The sequence below is a fragment of the Mirounga leonina genome, unplaced genomic scaffold (genome assembly GCF_011800145.1).
Source record: "Mirounga leonina isolate KUSES-001 unplaced genomic scaffold, KU_Mleo_1.0 Mir_85, whole genome shotgun sequence".
Taxonomy (NCBI): domain Eukaryota; kingdom Metazoa; phylum Chordata; class Mammalia; order Carnivora; family Phocidae; genus Mirounga; species Mirounga leonina.
In genome coordinates this window covers 529,224-556,529 of record NW_023270829.1, presented here as the reverse complement: position 1 = coordinate 556,529, position 27,306 = coordinate 529,224, and the positions used below count along the sequence as shown (strand labels likewise).

Here is a 27,306-nt window from a genome sequence, read left to right as displayed (position 1 = left end):
ATACATTAAAAGGATCATCCACCACGACCAAGTGGGATTTATCTCCAGGATGCAAGGGTGGTTCAACATTCGCAAATCAATCGATGTGATAGAACACATTAATAAGAGGAGGGAGAAGAACCATATGGTCCTCTCAATTGATGCAAAAATAGCATTTGACAAAATACAACATCCTTTCCTGATTAAAACTCTCCAGAGTATAGGGATAGAAGGAACATTCCTGAAGCTCATAAAATCCATCTATGAAAAACCCACAGCGAATATCATCCTCAATGGAGAAAAGCTGAGAGCCTTTCCCTTAAGATCAGGAACACGTCAAGGGTGCCCACTCTCACCACTGTTGTTCAACATAGTGCTAGAAGTCCTAGCAACAGCAATCAGACAACAAACAGAAATAAAAGGTATTCAAATTGGCAAAGAAGTCAAACTCTCTTTTCGCAGACGACATGATACTTTATGTGGAAAACCCAAAAGACTCCACCCACAAATTACTAGAACTCATCCAGCAATTCAGTAATGTGGCAGGATACAAAAATCAATGCACAGAAATCAGTTGCTTTCTTATACACTAACAATACAACTGTAGAAAGAGAAATTAAAGAAACGATTCCATTTACAATAGCACCAAAAACCATAAGATACCTCGGAATAAACCTAACCAAAGAGGTAAAGGATCTATACTCTAGGAACTACAAAACACTCAGGAAAGAAATTGAAAAAGACACAAAAAGATGGAAAAATATTCCATGCTCATGGATCAGAAGAATAAACATTGTTCAAATGTCTATGCTACCCAGAGCAATCTATACCTTCAATGCCATCCCGATCAAAATTCCAATGACATTTTTCAAAGTGCTGGAACAAACAATCCTAAAATTTGTATGGAATCAGAAAAGACCCCGAATCACCAAGGAGATGTTGAAAAAGAAAAACAAAGCTGGGGGCATCACGTTGCCCGATTTCAAGCTATATTACAAAGCCATGATCACCAAGACAGCATGGTACTGGCACAAAAACAGACATACAGACCAATGGAACAGAATAGAGAACCCAGATATGGACCCTCAACTCTATGGTCAAATAATCTTTAACAAAGCAGGAAAAAACATGCAATGGAAAAAAGACAGTCTCTTCAATAAATGGTGCTGGGAAAATTGGACAGCCACATGCAGAAGAATGAAACTCGACCATTCTCTAACACCATTCACAAAGATAAACTCAAAGTGGATGAAAGACCTCAATGTGAGGCAGGAATCCATCAAAATCCTAGAGGAGAACATAGGCAGTAACCTCTTTGACATCGGCCACAGCAACTTCTTTCAAGATACATCTCCAAAAGCTAGTGAAACAAAAGCAAAAATGAACTTTTGGGACTTCATCAAGATAAAAAGCTTCTGCACAGCAAAGGAAACAGTCAACAAAACAAAGAGGCAGCCCACAGAATGGGAGAAGATATTTGCAAATGACACTACAGATACAGGGCTGGTATCCAAAATCTATAAAGAACTTCTCAAACTCAACACCCAAAAAACAAATAATCAAGTCAAAAAGTGGGCAGAAGAGATGAACAGACACTTCTCTGAAGAAGACATACAAATGGCTAACAGACACATGAAAAAATGTTCATCATCATTAGCCATCAGGGCAATCCAAATCAAAACCACACTGAGATACCACCTTACACCAGTTAGAATGGCCAAAATGGACAGGGAAAGAAACAACAAATGTTGGAGAGGTTGTGGAGAAAGGGGAACCAACCCTCTTACACTGTTGGTGGGAATGCAAGTTGGTACAGCCACTTTGGAAAACAGTGTGGAGGTGCCTCAAAAATTTAAAAATAGAGCTACCCTATGACCCAGCAATTGCACTCCTGGGTATTTACCCCAAAGACACAGATGTAGTGAAAAGAAGGGCCATAGGCACCCCAATGTTCATAGCAGCAATGTCCGCAATAGCCAAACTGTGCAAAGAGCAGAGATGCCCTTCAACAGATGAATGGATAAAGACGATGTGGTCCATATATACAATGGAATATTACTCAGCCATCAGAAAGGATGAATACCCAACTTTTACCTCAACATGGATGGGACTGGAGGAGATTATGCTAAGTGAAATAAGTCAAGCAGAGAAAGTCAATTATCATATGGTTTCACTTATTTGTGGAACATAAGGAATAACATGGAGGACACTAGGAGAAGGAAGGGAAAAATGGGCGGGGGGAATTGGAGGGAGAGATGAACCATGAGAGACTATGGACCTGAGAAACAAACAGGGTTTTAGAGGGGAGGGGGGAGGGGGGATTGGTTAGCCCGGTGATGGGTATTAAGGAGGGCACGTACTGCATGGAGCACGGGGTGTTATACGAAAACAATGGATCGTGGATCACTACATCAAAAACTAATGATGTATTGTATGGTGACTAACATAACATAATAAAATTAAAAAAAAAAAAATCGACCTTCTCTTGCCTCTACGTTCCCTGTGAGTGCTCTCTCCCATTTCTTTCCCCTCTTTGCAGCCGAAACTCCTCACAAGAGTTGCTCACACTCACAATCTCCACCCTCCCGCTCCCATTCTCTCCCACATGTTCAGGCTCTGGCCCTGCAGGCCCCACTGCAACACAGAGAGGTCCCCAGTGATGCCAGCCAGGGCTCATGTTTCCTCCAAGTCCACCCATGGGCTGCCTGTGACTCTGGCACTTGGTCCCTCCTTGCCCTCCATGCTCCTTCTTTGCTCACCTGCCCTCCATTTTCTATCACTCTTGAGCTTTCCTTTCTGTCTACCCTCTTCGCTTGAAGAGGCTTAGATCTCTGCCCATGGTCCTTGTGTTTCCCCATACCCCTTTATGACCACCATTAGTCTTACCGCTTTAAAACACACCTGGGGCTCCTGGGTGGCTCAGTTGTTAAGCGTCTGCCTTTGGCTCAGGTCATGATCCCAGGGTCCTGGGATCGAGCCCCGCATCGGGCTCCCTGCTCAGTGGGAAGCCTGCTTCTCCCTCTCCCTCTGCCTGCTGCTCCCCCTGCTTGTGCTCTCTGTCAAATAAATAAAATCTTAAAAAAAAAGATATTATAAAAAGCAGCTATGTGCTGGGTCCCAAGTGTGTATTTCCAGGTCAGGCCTCGGCCTGAACCAGTCACAGATGCAGCTGCCTACCTGACACCTCCTCTTGATGTCTAATAGGTGTCTCATAGTGGCACATGCAAGCCAAACTCTTGGTCTTTCCCCCTTTGCCAGCTATCTTCCATGTGTCTCCATGTACATTCTTCAACTTCCCTCTTCTCTCCCTACTCACTACTCTGGAAGACTGACTTGTATGGGCTATTCCACAGTCGGACTTCGGGTTGGGCTCTACCAAAGTAAATCCCAGCAGGAAATCAAGAGGTCGAGGAGAGTGAGGTCCAGGTGTTTATTTCTTGGACTCTTTCCCCACAGGGTCACACAGGGCTGGCTGCCTCCTTCTATCAAAAGTAAGTCAACACAGACATTTCCACATGATTCTATCCTTTCTGGGTTCCGTAACTGGCCTCCCAGGCCTAGGGCTGCTCACTGCCCCACTGTTTACTAGACTTGGAGTTTTTGTTCTATCACTTGTGGTTTCCCTACACCCTGCCCACACCTTTATAAATAGTCCTTTCATTAAATGCTCCATGAATTATTCTAATGTGATTGTGCCATCTGTTTCCTGCTGGGACCCTGATTGTACCTCATACTGTTGCCCTTTTTATTTGAAGAGAATGTTTTTGCGAATGACCATTCTTTGTGTGAAGACAGTTAGAAAGGCAGATGTGTGTCCATCATTTTAATGTTACACTTTGATAGAAGCCTGAGGGGAAAGCAGAGCTACATAGTCATTTCAGTAAATATCTGTGACTAGACCTTCACCCAAGAGGATAGATAACAATTTGGAAGTAAATGCAAATGAGATAGGAGAGCATTTACCTTAGGTAACAACTCTGCTGCACGTGCCAAACCAGTTGAGTGGACTCACGTGGTTCACTCCAGCTGTGGGAATATAAAATTACATATTTTATATAGAGACCTTCCAAGAAGGATGCAAACTGTATTCCTATGTATTTTCAACCATTTTATCAAGATACACGTAGTGGAGAAATATTGCATCTCCTCGATCTGAAGAGTGGGCATTGATTTAGCTGCCAGAGACAGAGGAAGCTGGAATCATTATTAATTTATCTGCAGACACTGGCCCAAGCCATTCAATAAACAGGAGGTCCTGCAAGGATTATGTTTCATTGATGCTATTGTTTACTCTTATGTTAATGTTATCTATATGCTCAGCAAAAACCCAATTAAGCAAGATCCTTGCTTGTTAATGCTTCATGTTCTTTTTGCATCTGGCTGAGTATAAAAGGAGGAAATATAGTAGCTCATCCACTGGTGATAGTTGGGACAACAGGAGAAGAGGAGACGTCCCTTCACATGTAAATTGTAAGAAAGGCAGAGATTTTATCTTGAATCTTCCACTTCCTGTCTCTTTCCCCCCTCTCAGAACTCCTTTTACCTCGAACTTTCACAATTTAGATACAGCCTAATCTTTCCTTTCTGCAAATAAAGCAATCTGATAAATGTATTCCTATGAGACCTTCAGGGAAAGATCTGTGGGCTTTTCCAGAACCACAAGAAAAAAAAAAAAATAGGAAAGATAAAACAAATCACGATGAAATAAGTATCAGTTATTCTATCATTTTGAGGGTCAAATATTATTTCTAAAGGTCCAAATAAAGAAAATAAAAGCAGAAATGGCAAATAATCATAGGCAAAGATTTTATATACAAGGAGATATATTTCACATAGATTATTCTGATAGAAGCAACAAAAATATGCTACATGAAAGGAATGGTCAAATAAAGTGTGATCTATCCATACAATAGTTAAATAACTTTTTATACACCCATAAGCACCCATCAAACATCATCTTTTCAAGTATATTTGAACACATAGGGGACTGTTCCAGATAAAATATTAGGTGGAAAAAGCAGCTATGTGTTTAGTATTATCCCTGTTTGGATTATAAATATGTATGTGTATTACATGTATGCATATCTGTATTAATAGATAAAGAATTGGGAATACATATGCTAAAATGCTAGCAGTGATTATCTCTGGATGATAGGATTATAGATGATCAATAGTTTGTTCTTTAGAAGTTCTGTATTATTTACACTATTTTTGCATTAAACATATAAACATGTTTATTTTATAATTAAAGGTGGGAAAGTTACTCTTTAAAAGAGAGGACTTTGATTTACAGAAAGGAATGGTGGAATTTCAGGTAGCAGGGAATGGGCATTTTAATGTGTGCGAGAGCCTTCTATTACATCAAACATAACAGCAGTAATTAACAACAGGCTTCACAGAATAATAGTAATGAATCTTTCTTGTGTACTTAGTTTTTGCCAGGCACTGTGCATTAGGGTACTTTGTATTCATTGCTTCTCTTCTAATCCTCTTAACAACACTATGGAAGGTAGGTGCTAGAATTATCCTGAAGAGGCAAGTGGAGTTTAGAGAAATTAAGAAGTTAAGTATATTGATTAGGGTAAAGCAAACCGCTGTAACATAAACCTGAAATCTCATGGGATTAACAAAAGGGAAGCTGATTCCTTAATCACCCAAAGGTTATTTCTTAATCATGTAAAATTCCATTGGCAGCACCGGTGGAGGGTGGGGTGGAGTGTCTACTCCAGGCACGGAGGGAGGCCTTGCTGTCTTCCACACATGGCTTCCAAGGTTGCCCTGGACATTCATACCAGGCCAGCAGCCAGGGTAATTTGAGATAATGGAGGACTCCGTGGTTTTTGTGGGCCAGAATTTCCACCCACGTTCCCGTGGCCAGAACTCAGTCTCACGGTTACTCTTAACAGCAAAGGAGGCTAAGAGATAGAGCCTAGTCATATCTCCAGGAGGAAAGAGGGAAGGATTTGGAGAATGGTTCACTAGCTTCTGCCCTGTGGGGTAACTTACTGGAGATCACACACCAAGTAAGTGACAGGGCAGGATTTGAATACAGTCAGCCCCATTCCAAAGCTGACATGGTAACCACGGAGCTAGACACATTCACACCACAGAGGACTAAAAGTTTCAAAGCTGACTCCCTTAAGCGCTGGCTTATAGAGCAGCAGAGTTGTTGTCTTTAGAAATGAGATACTCAATCTTTTATTTTTACTTACTTTTGAAAAGGAGGTTTTACTTTGGTTTTTAAAAGTTAGATTCAAAATGAAAGGAGAAGTTGAAGTATGGCCGAGACTAAATACCTATGAGCAGGATAAACATCCAGGAATTACAGATAGAATGAACTGAGGTCTATGAAGAAATGCTTTCAGTGGCAATAAGGTAGATCTTAAAAGAGTAGTACAAGAAGAATAGCATGTTATAAACTGATGGCAAAGGAAAGAAAAATTGCTTAATGCATATTCTCTCAAGAATAGTCTTCAAATAAGAAAAAGCAGAACAGGGGCACCTGGGTGGCTCAGTTGGTTAAGCGTCTGCCTTCGGCTCGGGTCATGATCCTGGGGTCCTGGGATCGAGCCCCTCATTGGGCTCCCTGCTTAGCAGGGAGTCTGCTTCTCCCTCTACCCCTCCCTTCTGCTCATGATCTCTCTCATGCTCTCTCTCTCTCAAATAAATAAATTAAAAAAAAAAAAAGAAAAAGCAGAACAAACATAATTAAGAGGGAACTGGAACGGAGGTACAGAATAACCATGAGGCAGGTATGAGCGGTGGGACCAAAAATGGCAGTGGGGGCAGAGGGCAGCCGATACACGTTGTATTGAAGTTCTGTCTGTTGAAGAATCTATTAGGGTAAAAGTCAAAATATACCTGATACAAGGAAAGGAGGAGGAGGAGTGGGGAGTCAAGGCAGGATGTCAGTTTTTATGTAAAAAGAAATAGAGGTTTGAATATTATTTAATGTTACAGTGGTCATTAATAGAAAAACTAAAAAAAGAAATTAAAGCATTGAGGAGAGAGGAATAGGTTAGTATAAACAAAATCCTCTTTCATATCAGGGAGTCAATAAAAACTACTTTGTTTGATAAGTTAAGAAATAGAAATATTTCTTAATTTTATCCAATAAATTATCCAGCGGAGATAACCTCCAAAATAATAAAAATAAAAATATTAAGAGTTTAGGGTAGTGTCCCTGGGGGGTGGAGAAGGAGGCAGTAGATTGTAAGGTCTACCTTACTATTTGACTTGTTCATATATTTTCTTCATGGAAAGTAAAATTCAGTGCAACTCTCTAGATTCCTGTGCTTTGTCATGCATAGTATTTTCCCAGAAAGCCTACTAGAGTATAGTTTTCAGACCCTTCCTCCAGCAGCCGTAGGAGGTAGCTATAATTTTTATCTGCATTTCGTAATTGTTATAATTTAGCAGGGTGTTCTGATACAAGCGATGGAACCATGTCTGTAGGCTGTGAGAAATTATGTCCAGTGGTTCTGCCAAAATCATAGGTATGAGAGCTGAACCAGCCTTCTCTGCTTTCCCTCTCACCACGCTTCTGAAGTGTGGTATGCAAATCTGGCTGCTCCCTTTTTTCAGTTGGAAGTGTCTTCAGGGAAAGATCTGAGAAGCTGTGCCCACAGATGAGCCTGAGAAGATGGCCTCTCCTTGGTGACTTCCCTTGGTCCACGGCCAGTGCCTTCTGTTTCTAAGCCCAGAACCAGTGTTGTCTGTGCCCTGAGAGAGTCACACCACTGCATATGACAACAAAGTCACGTTAGTCATTTATAATGAGGTGACTGCCACTTGGACTACACACTCTGATTGGCTGATCAGCACACTGTCCTCTGATGGAGAAACCATTTAGAGAACCAAAATAAATCTAGAAAGTTGCTTTATAGATGGGGAATCAGTTTATTAGATGAATAGGATGTTTAACAGACATAACTCCACTTACCCGTCACCCATCTCCACAGCATGTATATAGCTAAGAGACTAGCACTTCCCAGCCCTAGCTACACCTTACGTTCACAGACAGAGCTTTTCATAAGTACTAGCATAAGCTTCATCCCAGAGCAGCGAATTGGAATCTTTGAAGGTGGGGCCCAGGCATGGATAATTTCGTTAATCTCCCTAGAAGATTGTAATGTACTGCTAGAGTTGAGAAACAGGGCATCCCCAACAGGTTGTCTGAAACCTCTCTTTCTTCTGACCCACACGGCAGACAAACTAACATGTGCCTTGGGGATATGCCTGTGGCACCACTTTGGTGACTTCATATGGTCCATGACTGACTAATTCCTTAATACGTCCAGAAACTCAATATTGTCTACAATACAAGTAAAACTTTGCTTTACGTGTGTTGATTCATTTAATCATCATAGCAACTCTGAGGTAGATACCGTTATCTACATTTCATAGACGTGGAAACTGAGGAAATAGGGAGGTTAAGTAACTTGCCCAAGGTACACAGATGTTAGATGGGAGAGCTGGGATGTGAACCCAGGTGACCTGGCTCACAGTCTGGACTCACCCATTCTGTTATATTCCTTTACAATCACAGACTTCTCCCTGTTCCTCATTTGGCTGATGACCTTGATTCTTAACTTCACTGAGAAAACCAAAGCAGTCAGAGAAGGTCTTCCACCGGCTTCCACAACCACACCGACCAGCCTGCTGCATCTGTGAGCGTCCCTTCCATTTGTGCACCAGACCCCACCCATCTCCTCTTGCCAGCTCAGGGACATGGTTCCAGCACGAAAGCCACCTCTGTCCTCTTCCTCAATTATTTCCTTAGTTGGTTCTTTCTCACTAGCTGGTCACATATTTCAGTGTTACATATGCCATAATACCTTTCATGGGGAAAAAAAATCCCTTCTGTGATCCTACATCTCCTTGCAGCTGCCATCCTACTTTTCTTTTCTCTTCTGTAGCAAAGTTCCTTGGAAGAGTGGTCTCTATTTGTCTTCACTTCTTCTTTTCCCATTCTGCTTCAATCAGACTTTAGAGCTGCCCTCCCCCAACATACACACATACACTCATTAAAATAGTACTTATCTGGTGGCCTCCACTCTGCCAACTCCAGTGGTCTTCCCTGAGTCTCCACGCTTTCCGCTTACCAGCAGTATATGGCAGCGTTAATGACCTCACCTGGAAATTTCTGGGACTCCACTCTGTCTCAGCTATGTCTTCTGCTACGTTACTGACCATCTATTCTTTCTCAGTCTCATCTGCCAATTCCCCTCACCCCTTTGCTTTCTAAGCATTGGCATGCCCTGAGCTGTCCAAGATTTATTCTCTTTCTATAGTCACTCTGTAGGTGATCTTATCCTGTACACTAAAGGTCCTCAGATTTCTACTTCTAAATATCTTCATGACCATTGGGTAGGAAAAGATTTCTTAAACAGAACATAAAATGTGCTAAGCATAAAAAGAAATGTGGATAAATCAAGCTCTTTTAAAAATTTAGACTGTAAATCAAGACACTATTCAGAGAGTGAAAAGGTAAGCCATAGAGTGGAAGATATTTATATTGCATGTATCCAACAAAGGACCTGTATCTGTATTATATAAATAACTCCTACAAATAGTAAGAAAAAGATAGACAAAGAAATAGAAAAAATAGGCAAAAGGCTGGAACAGCCCAGATCTCTTCCCTAAAGTCCAGCCTTGAATATAAAACTGTATATTCATGGGCGCCTGGGTGGCTCAGTCATTAAGCATCTGCCTTCGGCTCAGGTCATGATCCCAGGGTCCTGGGATCGAGCCCCACATCGGGCTCCCTGCTCAGCAGGAAGCCTGCTTCTCCCTCTCCCACTCCCCCTGCTTGTGTTTCCTCTCTTGTTGTGTCTCTCTCTGTCAAATAAATAAATAAATCTTAAAAAAAAAAAAACTATATTCATGATCTCCATTGAATAGGCATCTTAAATATTACCCATACAGAACAATGCCTGCTTCCTCCCTTCCCTCTCAACCTGCTCCTCCTTCAGTAAATGGCAACTCCAGACACCAGTTGCACAGGCCAAAACCCTTGGAGTCATCATCAACTATACTCCTTTTATATCCCATATCCAACCTATATTAGTTCTCTATTGCTGTGCAACAAATTATCATACTTCATTTTCTGTAGGTTGGGGATTTGGGCATGGTTTAGCTGTCCCCAGCTGCAGTCTCTTACAAGGCTACAGTCAAGGTGTCAGCCAGGGCTACAGTCATCTCAAGGCTTGACTATGGAGGACCACTTTCAAGCTCACTCATGTGGCTATTGGTAGTCCTCAGGTCCTTGTTAGCTGTTAGCTGGAGACAATAGTTCCATGCCACATGGAACTCTCGAAGTAAAGATTACAGTGTGCCATCTGGCTTTCCCCAGAGTTAGCGAGAGAGAGAGAAGGGGGGGCGGGCAGCTAGACATGAGTCACATTTTATAACCTAATCTTACAATTGACATACCATCACGTTGCCACATTCTTTTCATTAGAGGTGAGTCACTAGGTCCAGCCCACACTTAAGGCGAGGTAGGAATCATTGGGGGCCAAGGTGGAGGCTGCCAGTCACACAATCCAACAACAAATTCTGCCATCTCTACTTCTAGAATATGTGTGGAGTCCAAGTACTTCTCACCACTTTCATTGTTAGCTCCCTGGTCCAACCTTCTGTTGTCTCTCACCTGGCTAATTTCAATAGCCTGTTAAATGGTATTTTTGCTCCCTAATCCCTACCACACACAAACTGTTTGACATACAGTAGTGAGAGTGAGCCTTTGAAAATATGAGTCAGATCTTGTTAATCCTCTGCTTAAAAAAAATCTCCAGTGTTTTCTAAGGACCCACATGCTCTGCTCCTACCCTGACCTCCTCTCCTACTATTCCCCTCTTCACTCATTCTGCTGCAGCCACACTAGCCTCCTCAGTGTTCACTGAACACATCAAGTATGTTGCCAGCTCGATCCTTTGCATAAGCATTTCTTCTCTTAGATATCTGCAAGGCTGTGTAATTGTCACCTTTCAATGAGGCCTTCCCCAGTTGACATATATAAAAGGCAATATGCACCCCCTCCCTACTCCTTTGCTCCCTATACCCTTTAATCATCTTGTACTTTTCTCCATTATACTTAAAACCATCTACCTTGTTTCACTTGTTTATTTTCTGTCAAATACAGAATTTTTAAAATTTTTATAGAATTTATTGGCATGGAATAGGAGTGCAATAAATGTTTATTAAACACATACATACCCTTGATCAGGTTATATCAAATTCTCACTCTTTCTAAGGCTGGTACAGGACAATTTTGTGTCTGTGTGGCACCTTCTGCATAGTTGAGCTCATCTAAGTAGTGTTGAATTCATCACTTAACGTTATTATATGTGGAAGGGACGGGTGGGGATATGAAAGGGGCAGGAGGACAGATTGGCTGGTACGTCCCTAGCACCACACAGTCCCTTTCAACCCACTGGTTCTTCATCCTCTTGTAAAAACCCTTCCTCCCCTGAGCCTCCTGGTACCTGGCTTATACTTATGCCTCCTTGCTCTCACTTCCAGACTGTGCATTCATCCAGGGAGACCTTAGCCCAGCACCCTCAGTTTAGACCTCTGGCTCTTGCTCTACCTGTAATCACAAACTCTAGAATACCCTAAACTTCTGCCCTTTCAATTTATTCTCCTTCTATTTGTCCTTGAAACTCAGTGAGATGTCCACCCTACATGCCTCCATTTTCAGCCAAACAATTAATGCCCCTTTGGCTTTATGTCCTGTATCCAGCCTAAATACCTGATTCATTTTCTCATTCTGTACAAAGAAGATGTAGTATAGTGGTGGGAAACAGAGACCCTGGAGATACAGACAGGTTCAAACCCTGGCTACACCACTTCCTAAACCACGCCTTGGGTGAACTAATCTGTCTGAACCCACTTTCCTTGACTATAAAATGAGAATAGGGAGGTTGTGAGGATTGCATGAGACTTAAGAAAGCGTTTAGCTCATAAACAGAACAACAAATGGAAACGATTACTATTAATGATAATTCTTACATGAGTTAATATTTAGAAATGTTTAGAACAGTGCCTGGCACATAGTAATGACTATTTAATGTTTGTTCAATAAATTGATATTTTTTTCTTTCTAAAGTCATTAATTTCCTTTACCTTTCCCTCACTCTCAAAAACTCCCAGTTTCTGTTGCTCCAAAAGGAGTTCTGCTCAGGAAGTCACACAGCAGGCAAAATGAAGCCAGAACAAGCCTGGTCCCAGGGCAGTCAGCCCGTCCTTCCGGTGTGCCTTAACACCACCATCTCTCCTCTGCCCAGCAGCTGCCTCGGCTCCTCCCTGCTCATACCGAGAGCCCTCCTTACCATGTTCTCTCGCACACCGAGTACATGTTCTTACCTCCTACTGGACAGAAAAAGACGGAGGTCTGGTGCAAACATCTGCTTGTAGACCCTGCAGCTGTGACTCCTCTTCACTGATGCTCATCCTTACCCTTGTCTCCCACCCAAGGGCTCTCCATCTTGTCTGGGCTCCTTGGGAATGCCACACTCTCTGCATATTTAACCTTCCCCTCTCTGCTGCTTCTGTTCATCCTCTTGATGCGGGGGCAGTAAAATGCAGTGGGTTATGCATGTAGCCCTGTCCCCAGAATCCTCAGGTGTGGACCTGGTGCTGCTTTTTCCTGACTGCATGTCCCTGGACAAGTTACTTAACCCCGCTCTTGCTCAGTTTCCTCTTCTGTAAAATAGGGAGGACACTGGTGTCTATCTCATAGGCTGGTTGTATGAATTAATACATGTGAAACACTTTAGAACAGTCCTGGCATACAGCAGGCTCTCAATAATTGTGTGTTCTTATAAGTCATCCCAATCTAAAAAAGTGCATAAAGCTTCCCTATTTGTGTCTTCTCCTAGCCACTACTGTATCCTTTTTTTTTAACATTAAAGTTTTTTGAAAAAAAATCCTTTGATATGTTTATTCTCCCTTGCTCTAGTGCTTCTTTTTACCCTTCTGCCAGATGTATTGTTCAACTCTCCCATTAAAGTGCTTTTGCTTAGGCCTTGCAAATACCAATGTGTGTGTGTGTGTCCCCATATGTGTGTGTACTTGTGCACTTGTGCTGTCCACCCTGGGACCCCTGGCACTGGACCACTTCTTCCTCCTTCAGATCTCCCCCAGGGCCTCTCAAGACACCATTTTCTTTCCGTTCTCTGATCTCTGTAGCACAATCTTCTCTTCTCTTTCCCATGCTTATCTTCTAAATGGTGGTTGTCTCCAGGACTCTGTCAGCAGCTCTGCCTCCTTTTCACGCTATGTACTCTACTGCAGGCTACCCAAGTCTTCAGTGTCTGCTTATGTGGCAGGACTCTCAAACTGAATTCTGATCTACAAACTCATCTATTCCAAGGCCTACTTACAATTTTACTTAGTTGTGCCTCAGGCTCATTAAAATTTATCATGTCCAAACTTGAACTCTTCATCTTCCCCACCAAACACACTCCCCTTTCCTTATTCCATACCTTTTATTATTTATTTATTTATTTATTTATTTATTTATTTATTTATTTAGCACACATGCTTGAGTGGGGGTAGGAAGGAGGGGCAGAGGGAGAGGGAGAGAGAGAATCTTAAGCAGGCTCCACGCCCAGCACCCAGCCTGACGTGGGGCTCAATCTCACAACCCTGGATCATGACCTGAGCCAAAATCAAGAATCAGATACTTAACTGACTGAGCCACCCAGGCACTCCCCATTATTCCATATCTTTTTAAACAGCACCATTATCCACCTATTGCCAAAGCCAGAAAATGGAGTGTCACCCTCAACAACACATTTTTGCTCACATTACCCTGATATTTAGATGGTCATGAAATCTCAGAGATTCTACTTCCTGCTTCTAAAATCTGTCTGCACCACTCTACTCCTACTGTCTGTCTCTCAGCTAATCTCTCGATATTCAATATTTCTTGCCAGAATTATTACAATTCCCTCCTGATGCAGTCTCCTCACTTTACTGTCTAGTGTGCCAATCTACACTTCACAATTCTACAGATAGGTCTTTTTAGCATACAAACCTGCTTATATTATTTTGTTGTTTACAATTTCCAATAATTCCCATAGATAAAACTCAAATTGCTTAGCCTGATACAAGGCTCTCATGAATGCACCTCTCCCTGCCCCTCTGTCTTCACCTCCTAGCATTCCCCTTTGTCAATGCTATGCAATTCCTGAGCACATCTTTCTCTCCCTACCTTCCTGGCTTTGCCTGGAACGTCTTTTCCTGATTCTCTATTAGACCGAATTACACTCACCCTTTAAGATTCATCCAAGCTTTATCTTCTCCTGGAAGCCTTCTCTGACTACCTCTAGCATATGTTAAGTATCTCTTTGATATAATTAGGAATTCAGTGTAGCTAATGATCTAGTCAGCTAGCTTAAAAAAAAAAAGGCATTGTGGGGAGGAACAGGTGCTCATAAAATTACTAGAAGGATTAGAGGAACAAGCTCTTGGTTGAGTTTCCAGGCGGGACTCCCAGACTAACTCTGCACAAGTGGCCCACCGAGAGATCAGTGCGTCTGTCATGATCAGAACACCAGATGATAAGGAAGGTGCCACCACAGTTCTTAGCTGCCTCCGCTGTGATCCAGGTCAGCATGGTACCCAGGAAGCTGGGAACTAGACATTGTTACCACTGCCAGTGAAAAATCAAAACCTGCCACAGCTGCCTATCAGTATGAAGAGTAGCAGCCGTAACAGGTGGCCTCCTTCTTGGGGTACTTACACCCACATTCTAAGTCTTTCCAGAAGGTAAGTACATGTGGGGAAATTGAGCTGCAAAGAAACGGGGAAATGTAGTCTTTAGTTTTCCCGTCCCTAGTGTGCAGAGAGACAGGCTAGAAGGAGGGTGGACTAGAGCAGAGGGAGCCCAGTACACGTATCTGCCTTTCACTCTGTGCTCTCGTGCCATCATGTGCACAGTTTGCTGTAATACCTTCCATTCATGTTCTCCTTAATTGCTTAATTATATCTCTGTCTTATCTGAACAGCCTGTCACCTTCTTGAAGACAAACCTATTTTTGTTCATCTCTCATCTTGAAGTGCGCCTCGCACATAGTAGTTTTTCAGTAAATGTCAATTGAATGAATAAACAAGAAATTTTAGCATGACCTTGGAATTCTCCTTTAATCCACCAACGGGCAGCTTCTATTAATTCTATCTTCAAAATACCCTTCCAAAGAGCTCTCATCATCTCACCATCTAGTACAACCACCTCATTATTAATTTCTATCCCTTTTTCCATCCTGTGGTATAAACTCCATATCACCACCACATAACTTTCTAAAGCATTAATCTCATATCACTCCCCTAAAAGCTAAAAGCCTAAAAGCTTCCAATGGCTTTTTCATTTAGGAAAAGTACAAATTCCTTAGCACAGCATTCAGAGTCTTCCTCTCTCTGTGCAGTCTCCTTTTCAAGAAAGCTTCTCTGCAGTTCTAGAGCAATGGTGTTTATGCTGTGTTGCCCAGGGCCCAGAGCCTTCACGGGGCTGTTTCTAGAGCCTCTGAAGGGCAGAGAGGGAGGCCACGCAGATGAGGCTCTGATCCCTCATTTCACTTCAGGCAGAGCTACCCTGCTCAGTCTGATTCAAGTATTGTGTTTCATATAAGACTGTGTTGACAAAAAGCTTACATGGCTGTGGGGAAAAGAAAAAAAAATTCTTTAGAAGGCGGTTTCTAAGGTACTTTATAGTGTGGGTATAGCAGTCATCCTAATAAATTAAGTTTAATTATATACATGTGTGGTACTGCATCTGGCTCATGTTTTAATCCCTTATGTTTAGCCCAGTGGAGGCAGTCAATAGCATTTGTCCATCTGGATGAGGAGCTAAGGCTTAACGAAGACATCATTGTAGTCATCAACTTCATGCAGAGCTGTAAGGGGGAAGAGAGTTGGACTTCCTCTGCTTCCTCGGAAAGACAAAAAGTCCGAATCAAAGGAAGTGTTACAGAGATGAAGTTTTTGATCCACTTGAACAACTGTTAATTTGACCTCAGCAGTTGTGGACTTCCTTGTAAAACCTCTCTGCCAGCAGAATTATCTGCCACGAATGGCACATAAGTGATCTCATTGTGGGGCTGGCCCTCCCACTAGAAAACCTTGCAGGTCCCTTTGTCTTCTGTGCCTCCATGATCTTTTGTAATGAACAAGTCCCCACTGAGATTCCAGATGGCTCAGTATCTGGATTTCCGAGACTGCCGTATCAACAGTATTTTTCTTTTTAGTTGAAAGTAAATTGGTTTGCTACTTTTACATGATCGAAATGGTTGCTGTCTGTTTCTGACTAAGGCCATTCTAGAAAGGTGCCCGGGAACTGAAGGGGTGTCAGATGGGGGAGCTGACGCTGTCACTGAAGTGATGTTGCTGGTGTTTTCTGGTCACAGATTTGCTACAGCAGCACATTTAGAGGCAAATGTATAGCTTCTGCTTCTTAGTAGTAAAGTAAATTCACTGGACTGAGGTCTTGGATTGTGGGGGATTCTGCAGTCATCTCTGTGGGTAGTCAGCAGCTTTAGATATGAAGGCTTTACGGCCTCCTCTTTTAGGTTCTAGTTTCACTGCCATTTGATTGGGTTTTCTTACTTGGATATTGGAGATTGGATAATGGTACATTTTATTCCCGGATCAACTAACTTTCCACTAGAAACCAAGAAGATTACTTATTGTTTCCACACCTTGGGATCTTTTGTGGGGTGGGTCGTGGAACACGTTGGCAGGCAAGACAAACAATGACCCCAGAACTGCCTTGGTTCACAGGGAATCCTGACACAGTCTACGCTACTTAGAAACAGTGAAAGAATTTGTTTGCTCACTTAACTGAACCAAATAACCTATCTTTACTGGGAATCGTTTATCAGATGTAAAAATACTAGATGTAGTTTAATAATTCTGTTGTATTAATATTACTCTAGTTAATTCCTGAAGCCCCGACTAATATCTTCAGAGAAGAATGGTTAGCACAATAACTTAATTGTATTTCTTTTTATCTTTCTTTTTCCTGAGATGGTTGTTTGATTGAAGGCTTATGGCATAGTATTTTTCTTTAATAAGGAGAAGTGTTTGATTTTATAAACCTCCTATCACATAAGGACACAAACTCAACCAATAAACTTCAGAGAACCTTTCTTTGTATCTAGATAGGATACTTTCCTTGATCACTTAGCCTTGTGTACTGAAGACTAAACAGAAGTATAATTTATGCATTTTGTAATAGATATCAGTTATACCAACATGCATGCTAAATACAGGGCTAGCCTCCAGCACTGTACAGTTAATGATCACCAGAATATTTTCTTCTGTAGCTTAATCTGCCCTATATCTTTTGGCCTCTTATACATGTATGCACACATTCCATGTCATGGATTTCTCCCTAATTCTGTTATGTTCTCTGCTGTTACTGCCAGTTGTTAATGGGGCAAAGGAAAAATAATGGTATTTGAAATGCTATCTCCTGAGATGGGTATTCTTTCAGATCCAACCATTGATCTGTAGCTAAAGATTCCCTTTTAAATTCTGGCAAAATCATTAGGTGTCTCATTTTCTTTAACCTGATGCTACATTAGCGAGATAGCTTAGTTATTCAGCATTTGCAACACAGTAAATAAGAAAGGAATTTATGTAATTGTCCACAGCTTAAACTAACAGGATTGAAAACCCAGATAGTATGTGTTACAACATATGGTCCATTTTCATGACTAATCACTGGAGATATGTAAATGGTGTCACCATAGAAGCAGCAGAAGGAAATATAAAAATATGTGATATAAGTATGTTTCAGAGGAGGAATAACCTATTATATTACACAGGATCAGCTCTAAAAAGAATCAAGAAACTTCTTGTATGTGGCCAAGGATCAAACCCTGCTTTATTTTATAGGCTCAAACAAATTCAGAAACCACAGTCCAGGATTTTTTTTTTTTTTTAAGATTTTATTTATTTATTTGACAGAGAGAGACATAGTGAGAGCAGGAACACAAGCAGGGGGAGTGGGAGAGTGAGAAGCAGGCTTCCAGCGGAGCAGGGAGCCCGATGCGGGGCTTGATCCCAGGACCCCAGGATCATGACTTGAGCCAAAGGCAGACGCTTAACGACTGAGCCACCCAGGTACCCCACAGTCCAGGATTAAAAGGACTGTCATAAGAGATGCAAAATGGTTAGCACAGATGCAATCTTTGATGCAAATGTTACAGTTCTAAAAATCCCTGGTAGCACTGGGCAACCTTTGAAATTTGGTTCATATGTTGAGCTTGTCGATTTGCTGCCCATTCTGCCAGAGGCTTAAAATTGGTTCTTTTCTTGGTTCACTTAGGGTGGGGGAATGCAAAATTTGTTGCTCATTCATTATACGTACAAGGCAACATCTGTTCTCTGTTCATTTTTTGTCTGCATTTCTCCCTTCAGAGTCTGTTAAATAAACATAAAAATGAACTTTGTGGTTGAAATTTGCTAACCTAAAGTTGAAAATATAGGCATATTACCTGGGCTAACATTTAACTGGAATGCACCAGCTGTTAAAACACTAACCCGTTCCGCTGGTTGGTCGATAGCCTCTATCCTGACACTCCCAAGTGCTATTGGCTCTGGCTGCCTCAGCTCCTCCTTGGGTACTCTGTAGGCCTTTCTATAATCTAGCAACTTAAGGGATAATGCCTGGTTCAGCAAGGTCTCCAGGACCCTGCTGGGGCAGTATGTTGAATATTTTGAATAGTATCTGCATATTACCTAACTCTCTGGAAAGCAGACTGGCCATAAAAGACTGGAATGTTTTGGGCACCTGGTTGGCTCAGTCGGTTGGGCTTCTGCCTTCAGCTCAGGTCATGATCTCAGGGTCCTGGGATCAAGTCCCGTATCGGGCTCCCTGCTCAGTGGGGAGTCTGCTTTTCCCTCTTACTCTGCTCTTCCCCTCCTCCTCCTGCTCTCTCTCTCAAATAAATAAATAAAATCTTAAAAAAAAAAAAAAGACTGGAATGTTTCTACCCCTCCATATTGAGCAGTATAACATTATCCAGTCAGGATCCTAGCAGGAAAGAGATGGCATACCCAAATGAAGATAATCTGTTGAAAATCAACTTATAAGGAACTTTACCAAGATGAGGGTGGGGTGGTAGCTGGGGAGGGAACCCCAGGGGTTCCACAATAACCCAGGGCTAGAAGCAGTACAACCACCCTCACCCTGGGTTCAGGTAAAGGGAAGAGGTGTGGCAGTAATATAGAGAAGGCTGCCTTGAGGCAAGTGACCTTAGGTTAAGCATTAAGTCAACCCGAAGCAGTCCTGAGGCAGAGATTCTGATTACCACGAACAACTCTCAGAGGGCCCATCTCCTATGAGCTCCCCATTGGCAGAACCCAGTGGGAAGCCAAGAGGCCCAAGAGGCCATGGATATGGTCTATGGGTTGTGCCTCCCGGGGCAGGTCTCAGAGTGGAGAGGGGAGAGAACCTGACGGGAGGGGTGAAAGGAAGTCACCCAGCCAACTATCTAACTGTTGTCCTTCTATGGAATTTTTCAAAATAGGTCATATCCCACATGAAGTGTTCTTCACAAGGGAAAAATATGAGAGATTTAGCTTGTTTCTTTGAATTTATTACTTTAGATTAGGAAATGTAACTTTTTGTTCTGTTAACTAACTTCATTCTCCAGGTTATGCTCAGTACCATACCAAGCCACACTTCTCAAATGGATTTTTCACAATCAGGTTTACACAAAATGTCAATATTAGAATCATTAAACAAAACAAAACAAAACAAAACAAATAGGTATGCGATTGTTCAGCAGAGATTCCTGAAAATAAAGTGACAGAAACTCAAACAGATGTAATTACTCCTGAGGTAGGGCAGTGTAATCAATTATTCTCAGTAAGATTCAGTTGAATCCTTGTGATGTCTACAGGTGTGAAAATACAACTCTCTTAGCAACTCTGTGAGTGAAACACACTGTCTTAGAGAGGTACAGTTATCTCTGACCAAACTGACTCATGTTCCTTCTCCATGCAAGAATAGATGCTTATTATCTACATATTAAAGGATCAAAAGATAGATTATAGAACAAAGAGGAACTGTGCCTTTTTTTTTCCTTTGTTTCTTTCCAGCTCCATCTCCAAAATGTTGAGCACACAATGGCCTTGATCAGAGTTGGATTTATGCTGCCTACTGTTTGCCTCCAGGGTCCCACAGCTTTCTATTGCCCCTCACTTGGTACTTTCAGACTTTAAGGAACCATCAAGGTGGTAAAGTACATGCATAGTTATCCAACAGTGATGGAAATGGTTTCCAAGGTGTGGGACAGCAAAAATCCTGTGCCCTGATGATATGGTCAACTTGGAAGTGTTTCCACCGCCAAATCCATGAGGGACCCCTGGCCACCCTGGGATGCCTGGAGCAGTTCGTCCCAGCAGTAACAATCTTCATCCCATGTTTGGTATCATGGGAGAGCTGAGTCCTGGATTTCAGTTAGGCAAATCGCTTAACCTCTTGCACGTATTTGACTTTAGTAGACTTTTGTGAGCATTACTTAGCACAGTGCTGGCTTGCCCTGGTCAGAGGAACCACTTTCCTTTTAGCCAAAGTCCTGAATGGCCATTTTTACTCCTTTGTTAACTGCAGCTCTTGAGCTCATGATGATGTCAGCCTTCCTTGGCACTGAACTAAGGAAATTATAATGTTGTTACCTCTTTACGGATATTATCTAATACAAAAATATACAAACAGCTTTGTATCTGGATGAGGATTCCATCCAAACAGAAGAGAAAGGAATGAATTTTAAAGTTCTTTGAGTATTGAGGGTTTGGTGTTTTTTTGTTTTGTTTTGTTTTTGTAATTATATGCCTCAAGTAGGTAGCAAGAAACTTGGATAATGAAAACATAACAGGGAATTTCAAGTTCAAATATTTGTTAAGGGTCTACTGAGTGCCCAGTACTGTTCCAGGTACTGACATAATGATAGAAAATGATGTCTTCCTTGGCCTTCAGAAGCTCATGGCCTAATAGAAGAGTACATTAAGACTAAGAAGCACAGTAGGGAGTATTTTTTATTTATTTATTTTAATTTAATTTTTTAATTTAAATTCAATTTAGTTAACATATAGTGTATTATTAATTTCAGGGGTAGAATTTAGTGATCCATCAGTTGTATATAACACCCAGTGCTCATTACATCATGTGCCCTCCTTAATGCCCATCCCCCACCCACCTCCCCTCCAGCAACCCTCAGTTTGTTCCCTATAGTTAAGAGTCTCTTACGGTTTGCCTCCCTCTCTGTTTTTATCTTATTTTATTTTTCCTTCCCTTCCCCTATGTTCATCTGTTTTGTTTCTTAAATTCCACATATGAGTAAAATCATACGGTATTTGTCTTTCTCTGACCAACTTATTTTGCTTAGCACAATACCCTCTAGTTCTGTCCACATCATTGCAAATGGCAAGATTTCATTATTACTATTTTTTTTTAATTGTATTTATTTATTTGACAGAGAGAGAGAGAGTGAGCACAAAGCAGGGGGAGAAGAGAGGGAGAAGCAGACTCCCCGCTGAGCAGGGAGGGAGCCCAATGAGGGACTCCATCCCAGGAACCCGGGATCATGACCTGAGCCAAAGGCAGACACTTAACCAACTGAGCCACCCAAGCGCCCCAACGTTTCATTATTTTTGATGGCTGAGTAATATTCCATTGTGCATATGTACCACACCTTCTTTATCCATTCATCTGCCGATGGACATCTGGGCTCTTTCCATAGTTTGGCTATTGTGGACATTGCTGCTATAAACATTGGGGTGCAGGTGCCCCTTTGAATCAGCATTTTTGTATCCTTTGGATAAATACCTAGTAGTGCAATTGCTGGGTCCTAGGGTAGTTCTATTTTTAACTTTTTGAGGAACCTCCATACTGTTTTCCAGAGTGGCTGCACCAGCTTGCATTCCCACCAACAGTGTAAGAGGGTTCACCTTTCTCTGCATCCTCACCAACATCTGTCATTTCCTGACTTGTTAATTTTAGACATTCTGATCCATGTGAGGTGATATCTCATTGAGGTTTTGATTTGTATTTCAGAAGGGACTCTTCAGCAGCTAGAGGGAGAGGTAGAAACAGGGAAGAGGTGACATCTGAGCTGCACTTTAAAGGACAAATTCTAAGCAGAGGAAAACCTAGGCAAAGGTATGGGATGTGAAAAACAGCATGGTGGGTTTGAACAGGCATGGTAGGGATGTGTCTGGAGGGGGAGTAGAGACTTGTGGAGGGCCTGGTGCTAGGAGCTTGGATTTTATGCAGTGAGCAGTGGGGAGCTATTGCGTGACCTCCAACCGGGCAGGGACATGGTCAGATTAGCAGCCTCATGTGGGTACGAGGGATGAACTAAATGTGTATTGGACTGTGGCATATATGAAATAGCTTTCTAATATGCTTTAATTTCAGTTAACAGTGAAAATAATTGTATATCAGTCAGAGTCCTGTCAGGAGTCAGAAATCGGATCGGTTAGTTTAATAGGGAGAATGTAATACCCAGAACTCTTAACTAGGCGTTGAAGAAAAGCCAGAGGGTACATTAAGGTGTCATGATGGTGGTAACTGAGGGAAGCAGCTGCCAGCCCCTAGGCTAGAGGAGCAGCGGAAGAGGTCAGCATTTTTAAAATGTAGAAGATTTGGGGGGGGGGTGGTCACGTATCACGAGGCTGGTTCTGTGAGTATTGGAAAACCTGCCAACTAGAATCACCTGCTGCTACCAGAATGACGGGCCTCCCCAGGTGAAGCCCTGAGACTGGGGAGCTGCTGATAAATAGGAAGCAAACAGCAAGCACTCAGCAGAGAGCAGGCCCCTTCTTCCCTCTGCGGCCTTGTGGGCTCCATTCAGCACGCCTCCCTGGCACAGCCTAAGAGCAGCACAGAGCCCTGGCCCCCAACTGCCAGGCGGAGCAAAGAGGGGCGAGTTTGGAGCTGTTTATTATAGCTTAATAACAAGCACAACTGCTGTTCCCACAGGACCATGGATACCAGTGGATGGGAAGAAACTGGGCAGACATCCTAGAAGCTAAACATTTCCTGAAACATTAGCAGGTAATCATTCACCTTTTAGGCTTATGGTCATAATGATCCATGGGTGCTATTAGCTCTCTCTGTGACCCCTAATTCACATTGTCTTCAGTGTCTTGGGACCTACTGCTTTTCCTCCCACACCTCCCACCCCAAGTCTGTTATCCTGCAGACTCTGGAACTTTAGGGAAAAGACATGAGTGGGCCCAGGCACATCAAAAGGTGGGCAATGCTCCCTTGGTCCTACAACCTCATGCTTATCTTCTCTGATAATCTGAGATTCTCGGATAATTCTCAGAATTCTCAGAGACTCTCAGATTATCTGAGGCGTAGATGTCATTGATAGAAAAATCATGCTTCCTTTACTGTCCCTGCCTGTATTTTGCTTAGGGCCTTGCTCTTTGTGGGTATCTGTACGTATGTATAGAACTGAATTCAGGAGGCTCGATCATGTGAATTAAGCATCTGATTATGCACGGCTGGTATTTGTCTCCTATTGGTTTCCGTGTTTAAGTCTTGCCTCGCCCACTAGATGACAGTCTTCTTGAGGGCAAATCCATGCGGCCGGCGAACATGAGGATTTGTAGTCAGTAGAATTAGGTTCAAACCCCAGCTCTAAGGCTTGTTAAATAATTTAAGTAAGTTACTTAATCTCTCTAAGCCTTAGTTGCCTCATCTGCAAAAAAGGGGGTAGTATTTATTTTCACGGGGTTGTGATGGTGAAATAAAATGATCTCCTAACAGAGCCTGGTCCTTCCTAGGTGTTTAATAATTTACTTCCCTTCTCCACCCCTTACTTTGTGTGTCTTCCACCATTTCTCATCACGCTGGGAATGCAGTAAACTGGGTGACCTGACTGAACAAAATAGAGAAGTTGGGGAATCCTTTTAGGAGAGAATCTGAAATGTCCTTATGCAATTTCCCTCTTCCCCGGTCATCTAGAACATCGGGTACACCGGTAACAATGTAAAAAGCCATATAATGGCTGGAAGTTATTTCTGAAGAGGAAGGTCGTCTTCAGTGTGTGTAGACACGAGCCGCCGGATACGGTGTCAGAACAATAGCTATTCATTGTGTCGGTTTCAAAGCTGGCTCCAGCAAGCTAGTATTCCGGTGCGGTTCCCACACAAACAGATCTCGAGCAAAATTTCCATGACCCGGTGGATTGGTGTAAACAACTCACTGCAAGAGCTTTTTACATCTATCCCCATGTCACTCATTTAAACACTCGAGGCTTTTCAGGGAGCCTTGTAAGCACTGCTTAAGAATTTTCTTTTTGCAACAAATGTTCATCCACCCCTGTGTTCTGTTGCTGAGTACACAGAGTAAACGGCTCCATTCCTTCCATCAGAGCTGTACATGGGAGACCCGGCCGTCAGATGGCACAGTTTAAGGGAGAAGTCCTTTAAGGGCTGCGCTGGCCGTGGCTGCTAGAGGTCTTGACTCCAGGACCAGGTCTTGACTCCAGGACCAAGGCTTTTTATTTTTAAGTAGTAGTTAGCATTTGATAGCCCTTCCTATTTGCAGTGACCTTTACAACTATTGTTATTAGTTATTCCTCCCAGCGGCTCTTTGAACTAAATGACAAAAGTATTTTTACTCAAATGCACCGACTCCCTCCCCTTCCAGTCCAGTCACAAGATCAGTGGGGTTCTCTATACCTCACGCTGATGCCTCCTCCCGAGCATCGAGCTCCATGATAAAGAATATGTTCAAGTCAAAACAGTATAAAATACAGTGCATTTTAATATATTCAGTGCAAGTTAGATCCTGTCACTCCTCTACTTGAAACCCCATGACAGTTCCTCATCTTACTTGCTATAAAAGCTTGGCAGACCTGCCACCCTTCCCTCACTGTTTGGACCTTAACCTCCTACTCCTCGCCTAACCCTGCCCCAGTCACACCGGCCGCCTTGCATCTCCTCCACTCAGGTAGGCTCTTGTCCCAGCCTCTGCATTGGGTGTATCCTCTGCCTCCAGTGTTTTCCCTTCAGATACCGACATGACTGACTCTCTTCCTTTTAGCCTTCACTTCAGTGTCACTTTCTCAAAGAGGTCTCCCCTGCCAGCCTAATTTAAAGCTGCAACTGTGATCGAGTACTTAAAGCCTTCTAATATACCATCTAATTTACTCAGCTATTAGGTTTGCTGTTTATTTTCCCTCCCCTCACAAGACTGTAAAATCCACGAAGGTAGGGATCTTCGTCTGTTCAGCTCCCTGAGATATACCCAGCGCACAGAAGACGTGGAATAGATATTTGCTGAATGGACAAATACTACTCCTCTGAAGGTCGTTGTCATGAAATTTGACCTACAGACTTAGAATGTGTCTCGATATGTGGTTTATCTTTATATTCCTTAGCCATAGTTCCTGTGCTTATTTTCCATTTGTAACAAACAACTCATTTTTATAGCAATTCTGTAGAGATAAATGAAGCCCACAGATTCTTAAGGTTGCAAGGAAGCATAAAATCTCGGTGTGGCAGCATAGGAAAGACTTTATGGCTGTTGTAGCCCACTCATCTATTCTCATCCCATCAACGGCATAGCCACATGGCCTTGCATCTCCCTTTCCATCTTTACAGGGGGTAGATTGAAGCATTGGTGAAAAGGATCGGCTCTGCAATCAGGCACCCCATCAGCTAATTCTTGTTCCATCAGTGTCTACCGTGTGACCTTGAACAAGGTATTTTAGCTTCTCCCAGCCTCAGTTTCCTGTAAAATGGTGGTGAAAATCATCTCCATCTCAGAGGGTTTTGTGAGGATTAATGAGTTAAAACATGTAAAGAGTTTGGCATATAATGAGCATCAAATCAATAGGAGCTGTTATTATTGATCCTGATTTTTAGAAAGTCCTAAATGTTGAGTTTAATCAAATCTTATTTACGACTTGGATATGACTGATTTAACATACTTCACCAGTTTGGGGGAGGGGGCGCTACAAAGAATAGGAATATCCTTTTCCCCCCAGTCAGTTGCCAGAACACCTTCCTGCTCACATTAGTAGGGATTCCAAAACTTCTTTCTTAAGGCCCCAACCACCTCCCACCTCTTCTGAACATCCAAGAACACCAAGAACACCCTGGTCTTAATTCATTCCAAAGGGTCAGTCTTGGGTGTGAGTGATCTGCAGTGTTGTTGTAAACTGGCTCCAGAGAGTATTTTCCCCCACTGCTGCAGGGATTCCCTTGTTGCCCTAGAGCCTCCACATAGTGCATGTGCTTGGGCTCCAAGATGACAGCTCTCTTAGTTTATAGTGCTCAGTCATGGTACTCCAATCACACCCACATCGAGAAGGTTTCCAGTCTCAGCCATGGCCTGTGTTCGAACCAGCCTCCTCCAACTCCCACAAGGATTACCCTGCCTCTCTGCTGGTAACCAAGACCTGCCCCTTTCCTCATGGTGAGTTTGGGGTCCCTTTCTCCCAGAATGCTTCTTATGGGGTCTGTCGTAACCCATCAGGGAGACTCTTGAACTCCATGTGCTTTCCCACCTCTCATCAGAGACCAGCTCTGCATAACAAAGGGTATTAGAGGGGCGCCTGGGTGGCTCAGTCGTTAAGCGTCTGCCTTCGGCTCAGGTCGTGATTCCAGGGTCCTGGGATCGAGCCCTGTATCGGGCTCCCTGCTCGGCGGGAAGCCTGCTTCTCCCTCCCCCACTCCCTCTGCTTGTGTTCCTTCTTTCGCTGTGTCTCTCTCTGTCAAATAAAATCTTAAAAAAAACCCCCAAAAACAAAGGGTATTAGACATGCAGCCTTTGTCAAGCTATAAGAAGCTTTACTAGGTTCTCTCTCTAGACCTGTGGGGCATGGCCTCTTATAGCATCATAAGAACCACTTAATGACTTTTCCCTGAAGGAGAGAGATAGGTATCTGCTTGGCAGAAAAGTCACTGGCATTGCGTAGCTAACTAATTTCAGGTTGCATTCTACCCAATGCCCTGTTACACTTACATTCCCTGAATCTGGTTCTACTTCCTGAAGTCAGTATAAGCCCCTCTTCTTCCCTATGACAGACCATCACCACTAGAAAGCAATTACCCAGGCCTCTCAGATTATTTTCTTCTCTACTGGTTCCCCAAATTACAGGGTGACCTTAGGTATGTTTTCTCAACAGTAATAGCTGATGCTTATTGAGCTTACTATATGCCAGGCACTGTGCTACGTGCTCTAATGTATTAACTAATTTAATCTTCAAGCAACCCCAAGAGATTAGCCTCCTTTTGTAGCTGAGGGAACTGAAGCTTAGGAAGGCTTAGCAGCATGGCCAAGGGCATGTATAG

The 27,306-nt window shown here is 42.7% G+C and overlaps 1 long non-coding RNA gene across 4 annotated transcripts in view; it reads left to right on the top strand.

Annotated features, from left to right (window-relative positions):
- LOC118002904 overlaps positions 1–27,306 on the top strand; it is a 75,845-nt gene that overhangs the window by 36,749 nt on the left and 11,790 nt on the right. For 2 of the 4 annotated variants that reach the window (XR_004677212.1, XR_004677209.1), the window contains 3 exons: positions 20,092–20,197; positions 22,049–22,153; positions 22,976–26,625. This is a non-coding gene — a long non-coding RNA (uncharacterized LOC118002904). Of the gene's footprint in view, positions 1–8,527; positions 8,649–20,091; positions 20,198–22,048; positions 22,154–22,975; positions 26,626–27,306 lie in introns of those variants that run through there. The other 2 variants (XR_004677211.1, XR_004677210.1) reach the window with 2 other exon arrangements.